Source organism: Pinus tabuliformis, chromosome 2_2 (assembly GCF_031772625.1).
Source record: "Pinus tabuliformis cultivar Carrire ecotype Pingquan chromosome 2_2, CPIR1, whole genome shotgun sequence".
NCBI lineage: Eukaryota > Viridiplantae > Streptophyta > Pinopsida > Pinales > Pinaceae > Pinus > Pinus tabuliformis.
The window spans coordinates 549,328,833-549,340,123 of NC_142300.1; positions in this window are offsets into that span (position 1 = coordinate 549,328,833).

Here is an 11,291-nt window from a genome sequence, read left to right on the forward strand (position 1 = left end):
GCTTTATAAGTGATTGTCAAAAGGTTAAAGAAGAGAAATTTTCCAATGGAGATTAGCTCTAGTGGAGTGTGTGATCAAATCGAGGTATAATTGAGAATGGAAAATTGAGAGTGGTTGAGTAATCCCTTGCTTTTACAATTGCAATGAGACAGAGCACATCATATACAATTATCCAATGCCTTGACAACCTCCTTTAAGTCATTGTCATCAAACATGACACAACACAAAATATTTCCTAGAGCTAATCAAGAAATTAGAGGCATGTGACATGACATAACATAGTTGAAATTTAATATATTTTGAGCCTAGGGAGGTTGGGGTTTCTTGTGTAGGAGTAGACATTATAACTAAGGGAAACACCTAAGAAAATATTAAGAATACCCACCCACTACCCTTGTCTTTAACATAATAAGGTAGAAAGAGCACCTCCATGACGCAATAGAAGTGATGCCAATTTTTTCCAAGCTGTAGGGAATTGGAGTGCAACCCCATCAAAGTGCACTTAGCAATAGGCCCCACCAAGAATATGAATTAACATTTATTTTGAGAATCTTATTGGATAATGAGATATCATCTTAGAAGTTGCAAACTCTATTCTCCATGGGTAGTGACTAGATATTTTAAGCCATAGATAAGTGCACCCTTACCAAACATAAATATATGAAGAGTAAGAAATAAGTAATCAATAATAATGAGGAAGTTTAGAATGAATATTGTGTTAGGATGGAATGATGTGAAAGACGTAATGTTGGTTTAGGATTAGATGCAAAAATTCTCCTTAAAAAGTCTTAAGAACTCATGGGAAACCATAATATATTGCATCAACCAATTCAATTATGCTTAGAAAAAACACAAAATCTATCTAATTGGAAGATTGGGAAATGTTGAAATATATTTAAATGGTGTGAAAATGTGTGTCAATTTTGATTTTTTTTTTTTTTTTTTTTTTGATAAGAGGACTCCTATCATGCACTACTTGACATCAATTGGGCATTTGATAATGAAATTTTCCCAGATTTGAAATAAAGGCACATGTTGTTCAAAATAGAAGGAGGATGCATTATACAACCACTTTTTGCTGACTTAAGGATAGAGCTTCATTGACTATGTTCTTATCAATAGGTTTTTTTATTATCTATAACATCTTATAGTTTCAAAGCTCAATGACTACATCAACCTCATGATCGATGATGAGTTGAGATGCCATAACATTTTTCTTCTTATACAAGCTTGAAAGATAAAATGACAAATGGTAAAAGGGAGACTATAATATGTAAACACATATATGTGTAATGATCACATTGATTAGGTGCATAGGTAGAAATGTAAGGATCCTTATAAATTTTACAGGAGGTAAATGATGTGGAAGAATTAATGGATTGGCTAGAAGAATCCTAAGTAACTATGGAACTGTAATGAATTTGGGTCTTTGGGGACCCATAATTAACCATCCTAAGTAACTACGAACCTAATAAGGGGCTTACACCCCAAATCTGACCCATAGAGTAACGAAATACCCCAATTGAGTGCTTAAGGGTTAAAGTGAACTAAATTAATGAACAAATGCCAAAGGACATAAAATAGTGGTAAATAATCCATACCTAAACACTAGACATCATTAAGAGGTCACATATCTATGCCAAGGAAAGTGAGACTTAAGATATGTGATCTGGCATAAAAGGACAATAAAGAGATATTGGTGTCATCATTGGGTGAACCACATATAAAAATCACATGAAAGTAGGTCACATTCCCATTTCGAAAAAGTATATGGGCGCTTCAAAGTAAAATATTTACATGACAAGTTTCATTAATCAATATACCCCTTACAGGAGCACCCCCTTATAAGAGCACATTGACCACTACTTTGTGGAATTTAACTATGGTGAGGAATATAGCACTACCAGTGACATCACCATTTACCAATGCACCTAATAGAGGTGGGGTCCTCACAAACATGAGAAAGCAATCCACACTAGAAATTGTTGCCACAACTTTGATCAAATTGTTATATTAAAACACATAAGAAGATAAGTAAAAAAAAAAAAAAGAATACCATAAAATTGTATGAAACTTTCAATAAAACATCAATGATGATTAAAGAAATACACAGGGACCACCGTTGTTAATAAAAATATCATGTTTATAGACACTACTAGTATTCCCAATGTCTTTGTTTTTGTAGGTTTTAACCTAGTACAAAAATTACCTGCAAATGAATTCTTCAAATAGAAAAATAAACAATGGCGAGAACAAAAACAAATATGCACATAGATTTTCCCTTGGATCCCAAAACCGAGACTACCAGATTGATTTTTCATTATATTCCTTTCAATGTTACAATACATATATGTACATGCCAAAGCATTCATAAACCCCAATCCATTAACCCTAGATTAGAACATATCTGTAGTTCCCTTGACCAAATCTACAAAGTACCATTGGCAGGAAACCTTCATGCCTAAAACCATATGCAAAACCCATGCACAAAACCATGGGTAGGTTTGCCCACCATCTTTGGGTTCGCCCAACTATTATTGTGTTTTCATAAAAAAAATAATCCTGGGGCGCTGCCCTGGACCCCATCCATGGGGGCGGGGCTACCACCCCCTTGCAAACTCCCCAAGACTAGTTGTGGAAAGAATATAACACATGCCCAAATTTTTTTGTAGAACTTAACTCCTCGTTTGGTTGTAGAAACCTTAATGATAGAGAACATCCATGAAAGAGTATAGTATTAAACATGGTAACCTCTAAAAGAACCCATAGTTGCAAGTATACAACACATACACACACATTTAAAGCAACAAGAATAGTGGCATAAGAATTTATTAGTGTATCTGGTAGAGGTGAAATCGTAAGGAATATGAGAAAATGATTTTAAGATACATCTTGGAGGAAACTAGTCCCAAGTCAACACATGATCTATATGGACCCATACAGGTAAAAGGGTAGGCGAGTTACAACCTCTCTAAGTGATAACTGTAAACAATCATGCACCCAATCCTCTGCAAAGCTTAACAAAATTGCATTCCCACATAATTGTTCTCAAACACAACACCAAGACACTCATGAATTACATAGGAAACCTAGAATAAACCAAGGAAGAAATGAGTGAAGACAACAACAATTGACATAACCACATTCAACACACCGATCGTAAGAATCAAGGACTTTACTTTTTTGAGAGGGGCATCATAAATTACCAATGTGATTCACTACAAAATATAAGCACTCTCATAATCAATGAATTGGTTAAGGGAGCCCAACTAACATGTATCTTCATCACTAAAATTCCATTGAGGATGCCTGAACCTGCATGTGTTAAACAAAGTTTATTGTTTCTCCCGTGAAATAATAATGATGGTAATGCAAGGGCCCACCTTGCTAGCTTATATTTCTATTGACCCTTGCAAACGATATGTTGATGACACTAGAGCTCAATCCACAAATAAAAACTCAAAGCTCCAAACCAATAGGCAAAAGAGAAATGATCCTACATGCTGACATATGATAAACAAGCTTGATATTGGTTTAACAAACCTAGCAACTATAACAATAAACAAGAATTGAGAACATGTAATACTCAAAACAACCATACAAATATGCATTAGACATGAGCTAATGTCGTTTGCAACATAGGAAGTCTCAGCGACACATTGCAACCACCATAAATAACTAACATGTGTGCTAGAACAATGGCCAAAAAAACATAAAGAAATCAATATACACACCAACCTATTAGGGAAGAACCAACTAAAACTACGATAAGAAAGAATCACACCCACAAATTTCAATTTAAAGAGCCACACTCCTAATGGTTTATAAACATGGGAAAATTTTTAATCTCACACAATCACTTTGCAATACAACTTGAAGTGATAGAGCAACACATGAAAGTTGGGAATCAACACATCAATAGTTGAGAAAATCATGTTCAATAAACCACTACAAAATGCCACATAATGAAAATGACTCCCATACAATAACTCTACAAAACATGTTAGAAGGAATGAATGTGACCTAGAAAAAGCTAAACCTACCATGCTATTTAATCCTCTAATCTCACAAATTGGTTTTTGCAATAAAAGTTAGATAAAACAAATAACAACTTGCAAAATAACATATTCAATTACTTTGCATTCAAAAACGATAAAAAAAAAACTCATAATGCAATGAAAATAACCTGCAACACTCTTACACAAGCCAGAAGAAATTAAATGATTGTATTACATTTACATTGAATATACCAACCAGAACCATTATGATCATTGAATATTCACCACCAATCTTCTTTATACCAAATAAATGGTCACTCTTCATTGTAACCATATTTTGACAAATTTTTATATATTTTTAAAACCCAACACATTATTAAGTTTAATTAAACATTTCTAGGACCATAACAATCATAAATAAACCGAAACTTTTTAAAATTTCAATATTTCCTCCAAAAATAAAATCCATTAAGAGTATCGGTGAAATGATAAACTCACCGTAAAAGTAGTCTAATCAATCAATAGTGGGGACTAATGGTATGAATAAAGTAGTCTAATCAATCAATAGTGGGGACTAATGGTATGGGAATAAAATAACAATACTTAACTAGAAAACACCTCTTGACACAATTAAAAACATATTTAATAAAATAACAACACTGAACTGAAAAGTGCCTCTAAAGACAATTAAAAACACATTTGAATAAAATAACATGACATGAGAAACTTTATTGTGAAATCATTTTGCAAAATTAAATCAAATAAATATATATCATGGTTGGACTTAAGGTAGTTAACGTGGAATGAACTTGGATTCACTAAAAACAAGAACAAGCAACTTGTCCTCACACTCTAAATGGACGTCCCATGGAAACTTCAGCTCGACGGGTTTGTGCATTAGCGGAAGTTGGTTGTGGGATAGGTTACATTGTCCCCATTCCTCTCCATGACATCGACTTGAAAATCAAGTAATACCTATCCCTTTTTCGCCATTAAAACGACTTTTTTTTTTTTTGCTTACACGACTCTGGTCAATTTTCCGATTAGTTGTGATGATGGATTGAAAATCTATATTTTAAGTAAGGTTGGGAAGAAAAATAAACTTAATCTTTTTCCAATTTTGGTTAGTTTAAAGAAACAAATGAGACATTTTTCGTTATTGTTAATTAAAAAATAAAATTAGGCGGTGGAAATTTTATTTTCGAACCTTCTACGTTTTTATTTAATTAAAAAATAATAATTAACTATTTTTATATTTATAAATTTAATAAAATATTAATTACTATAGAAACATTTTATCATAAAAGAAAACAATATAATTTTTTTATTATTTAAATTTGTCATTTAAAAATAATAATAAAAATTTCAACAAAATGTATATCTTATAACTAAAATTTAATAATTAATAAAATATCAATAATCATAGAGTTTCTATTCTACAAGAAAGAAAAAAACCTTATTCAAGTTTGTGATTAAAAACTATTAAAATTCTCTCAACAAAGCGTATATCTATGACAAAAATTTGAATTTATGATAACCAATAAAATATCAATGACTATAAAGTTTCCACTATATAAGAAAACAAAATAAAAATCTTATTCAAGTTTGTCATACAAAACTATCTAATAAAATAAATAAATAAAATGTTGTCTCATGTATATTTGTCATAAATTTTGATAACTCAAAATAAATTTATTTAAGAAGACAAGATAAAAAGACTTTAGGTACTATTCTCATTCATCTTTGTCATAAATTACAATAATCTATTAAAAGATAAATGAGGCAAGATCGAAATTTGAGGGTACTATGTAATTAATGTATAGACACCAAAAATCAAATTCAATGCATAGCTATTTAACTTCTTCAATCATGGAGAAAAAAAATCAGAAAAGAGGGGAACAAGAGTTGTGAAAATACTTCTCCTATATGGTCTTCTCCACTTAAGAAAGGAAAGAGGCGTTAGTTTTCTGCTTTCATTTGTCTATTTAGATGCCTAGCATTTAAAATCATTTGTTTATTTAGATGCCTAGCATTTAAAATGTTGAGAAGCATTGTAACATATAACTATGATTAGGGTAGATTTCAAACAGTTCAAAATAACACATATATATAAAGTTACTGAGGTTGTGTGGCTTTTTGATCTCCCTATTAATAAATGCATCATCCTTTCAACAACTCATGGTAATTTCGAACAGATTAAAATGACATTAAAGCCAACCATATAATGAAACAAGAATATAAGGGAATATATTGTAGTAAGCAAGGCAAGGGTTCAAATTATATTGCTCTTATTGTTGTTTTTTGTTCCCCCTATGTTTTATTTTTTAATATATATGGATTTATAAAGGGATCTAGTGCTACGCCCTTTGCATTTCCATGTCTACAACCAACCCAATATTGTTTCTTTGACAATGTAGTTGCATGTCTAACACCAAGCGTTGCACGTGGGCCTGAAATCCATGCACAAAATCAAGATTTACTCATGTGAAGTTCAAATGATGTAGCAATCCAACAAGTTGTGATGTGGACTTCCAATGTGGTAAATATTCATAATTTTCACCCTATCCCCATCTTTATATATATTTCCTCTAGTATTATATAATGCTTTTGAATTTTGGGACTTGTTTGTACGTAAGGATATGTCTAAGCAGTGTATATAACTAGCATTAAATGAGATAATAATAGATAATGATAGTTGCACTTACAAAAGGTTAACTTGAGGGTTTCTACCTTTTGCATGCTTTTTGTGGTTCTACCTTTTTTTATTCTTAATGGGATAGAGAACGCAATTTTGAAAGGGATTAAAGGGTGGAAAAAAATAGCAACAACAACTCTATGCAGTTGGTGTAGCTCATTTCTTTTAACCTGTATGGAATTTAATTGTTTCTTACATATGAGTTGTTCTTCTATTTATGGAAAAATGTGGTGACCAACAATTTTTATTAAAGATGTTATGAGTAGGTGTGTGAGGTTCCAAGTTCTTGAATTGATCAATAAAAAATGTAGTTGGGGTGACGATAGTGCTCATCCTAATTTGCTATAGAAGATCACAATTTTCTCATAGGAAATATAGCTTTATAAGACATTGTTACTCAAAAATTCTTTTTTGGTTTGTGGGGAGAGGGGGGCGGCGCCATTTTCATATGCTCTTAATCTTCTCTATTGGGTGCGGAGCCTAATTATCTTCTTCATTGTTCAAAGATTTTTTGTTTTCAGCCATGGTTGCATCCCAGTCCCTGATGGGGGGGGGGGGCTTGTGGTGGATTTCCCCCCACTATTGTTGCTAGGGGGATGACTGCAATTCTTTGGAGCCCCTCCTAGCAGGGGTTAGGTGGAAACGTCCCCAAAGCAAAAATTAGATGAAAAAATTCCTTGTAAAATATTGTAATTTCATAGTCAATCTGGGTAGTTTATTAGGTAGAATATCTAACGCTAGAAGTTATGTTAATTTAGGATCTTTTTCCCTGGAAGGCAGCCCTCGGTTTATATGAGAGAATTGTATTGCGACTTTGTATTATTCTGTGCGAGAAAGAGAGAGGACATTGTGTGAGAGCGAAGAGGAATTTAAAGTGGATTTGTTGTAGGTTGTATCTCTTCATTTTGTTGGATAATAGAAAAGGAAGGACTGGTTGTTTCTTTGTGGACGTAGCCCAAATTGGGTGAACCACTTATGTCTTTGTCTCTCTTTTTTTATGCTTTTCTGTGTTTTTGTTTATGAAATATTTAATGTTTTCCATTGCTATATTAATTAATTTATAACATTCTCTTTTTTCCCTAAAAAAGCGGAAAAAAATATAATATATTTTAATTCCAAAAAGAAGAGATATAAATTATGTAAATACTAAAGGGATTGCATGAATGATTGATGACATGATATTCAAGTAAACATTCAAAAAAACTTCTCCTATACCTTCACATGATGGGTCTCCAACTTGAGGATATACATCCTCCATAATAAGTCAAAAGAATGGTGAAATTATGTTACATGAAAAGTTCCATGATAGGTGATTATTAAATAATCATTTAATTAACTTCAAATGAAATAACCAACACTTAAAGCCCCACAGGGGTAGGCGAATTGGTAATCACAATGCGGTGAAGTTCGTTAGAAAGGCGGGCTCCATAATGAAGGTCACGAGTTCAAATCCCCCAAACTAGCCCAGAGCTGTGGAGAGGGGCGGGCGCAGTTCCCAGGGGTTATAGTGGTAGCGGTCAGAATCGACCCCGTGTTACGCGAGTTGCGATGCTGCTCCAGTTGCCGATTCCTCTGTAAAAAATAAAAAATAAAAGTAAAAATAACCAACACTTAAAAATTACAGTGTCGATTACTTGACTTCATATGATGAATAGTTGGAGCAATTTTTTTCCTTCTACCAGAGTTATCAATGCTTCCTTAAGGTCTTGAATAAGCATGACTAAGCCTTCCATATCTACTTTGTCATGATCTAACTGTTCAAGCTACAAATCTTGTGATATTTTAGTTGCTTCTACTTCCATTGCTTGGGTAGCCCAACTTGCCCTATGCTTATCACTAGACTAGGGGATCTATTTAGTCACACAAATTTGAAGCCTGTGACAAAGAGGGTTCCACTGAAAAAGGGTATTCACATGAGATATCTACCACCACATACGAATTAAAAACCTCTTGAAAAAGTTGCAATTCCAAGAGAAAGACCTTACTGATTAGCTAGTGCTCATCCTTTGCACCATCCCACCAAGTGAGTTTGCTATGAGATCCTTTTAGATTTCTACTCTTAGTTGTTTTGATGCAATAAGTTGTTGTGTGGTTTGTTTCATAATAGGCTCTACATTAGAATGAGACCTACTAATAATTCTACTTTTGGGTTCAAGAGTAGTCTTTTACTATGAAATTAATTTATGTTGGGAACCCTTGGTTGAATTTGATATCCACATAAATTTGGGCATATGTCATAATGTGTCAATGCTTCATCTCCTTAGTACCAAACTGGAATTTTCCAAGGGAATTACAAATGGAATATAAAAAATCATAATCCACGAATGAATGGAAAGATTTGAAAGCCTTGCCCATACTAGTGCCACGGAAAGAGAGTTGTTGTTACATGAAAAGAGCGAATCCAATATTTCATGCACAATACAGAGTTTTCCATAACCAAGGATTTGAGTTTAATATTAGATTTATATAAACTGCTAGATCAAACTCCACTACGAAAAAGTCTTTATCACAATGGCAAATAAATACGTCTTTTTGGATTTTTAACTTATAAGCACTCAACATCCACTAATGAAAATCTACAAGCCAAGACCTAAGACAATTAAAATGACACACAAGCCAATTATTGTTGTAAAAGGCCTCTTTCCTAGTGACATTGTTGATTATTGGGATGGTTAAGGATAAAACCTCTTATACCATGAATAATTTTGGGGAAGGGATCCACCATCACTACCATTCTTTACCAAATTATTGAAGGAAAACCCTATTAAACAAGAGGGTGGGACCATGTAGCCAAGGGATGAACCATGTTGGTTGCAAGAGAAAATGACAAAGAAGTAGGCACTTAGGGTGAACTTGTAAAAGGAAAATGAAGGGTCATTGGAGGAGCATAATGCAAGGGCACCATTTAAGGGCACAAAGAATGTGTGAGGAACAAGGGAGATTAAGTAGATATCTAGAGGAGGAAGAAAAAATCCATTAGGCTAGATAGAGGCATGATGAAGTTTAGATCAGATTGAACCCTAACCATTAGATGTGAGAAGAGAATTAGTGAAGCCATTGCCCAAAATCCAATTTTTTTGGATATAAATGTTTTTATATACCGAATCCTCATTCTATTTTTTAAATAACAATGGACAACATTCTATTCCTTTTCTCCATTAACTTGTCATTTAATTTAAATTGATTCCATCTTTGTTAATTATGTTTTATTGTAGTCGGGGAGGCTCCAAAAAAGAACTCTCACAATGTAATTTCATATAAAAACCATGAAATGGAGATCATGATGAAAAAGTTGTGGGGGTAAAAAATATATCTCTACCTTGACTAAATGGATGGTTGACCATGAGATTAAAAAATTACTTGTATGCATCTCATTAGCTCTAATTGTCAAGTTGAATTTCATTTATTTAGTTTTTGAAAATAAACATTCTAGTGATATTGCATTATAAATTCAATTTTACAACATAACAAATTCTATCTATCTTCTTCAAATGAGTTAGCGTAAAGCAAAACATTCAACTATCATAACATTTTCTCAATGATTAATTAGCATGAGTGAACGGGTAACATTATCCATTGGATAAACTTTCTTATCAGAATTTAGAAATGACAAATACGGTAGTGGTAACTATGATATTTTCAAGGGAGAAATATGACATTTTCAATGCTCTAACTATTCAACCTCTAATTCAAGATTTTGTGAAGTGGTTAATTTGTTAAATGTTTTTCACTGCAAGCAATCCACTTTCTCATTGGTTCTAACTCAATTGGAACTTGATGGTAAAAATAGTTATGAAGACATTAACTTAAAATAGTCTATGTTTATCTTTGTTATGGTTACGATTTTAAGCAATTTAAAATTTTCACAATTGAAAACGAATACAACTTAATAACATCACTTTCATTATTGATGACACAAGTTTAATTACTAAAATTGTTTGTTGTCTATTTTATATTATCACATGTTTCACACATAGAGAGTTTACATTGTTTAATGCCAAAGATTTGTTACAACTCTTATAGTTTAATGAATATAATCAAGCAAGTCAATTGTGTCTAGCTTGGGTGGTTGGGAGGAGTTGTTTTTATCCTCCCCACCAAAGTTCCATCCTTACGAGTGACGTGTTGAGCTCTTAAATGAATATACTGTGTGGAATTGGCATGATACCGACACTCTCGCTCTCACTCTTGAGCTGGAGAGTGGGCGCATTATATTCCCTAAGCAAATCCCAATGCCTTAATTTTTTCCGAGGAAAATGTGAATATAGTCAAGCACATGATCATTTTTTGTTAATCATTACTACCATCTCTTCAAGTAGACAACCATTATTCACCATTGTCTTTAATCCTCTATGCATGTGCACATTATCTCGCTACCTTTCTCATCACCATCATGATCATCTAGGATTTTCAAATGTAGAAAAATATCTTGAAATAGTAAGGAAATCAACTATTTCCACAAGATAGATTAATTAAAACTTGATTTATGATTGTAGGAAAAATAAATCCATTTCTTGAATTTTTTATACATAACTCATTTTTAGTTTTCCTTGTTTTTGTTCTTTACATGTAATTTTGTTAAGGAGGGGGTTCCTTAT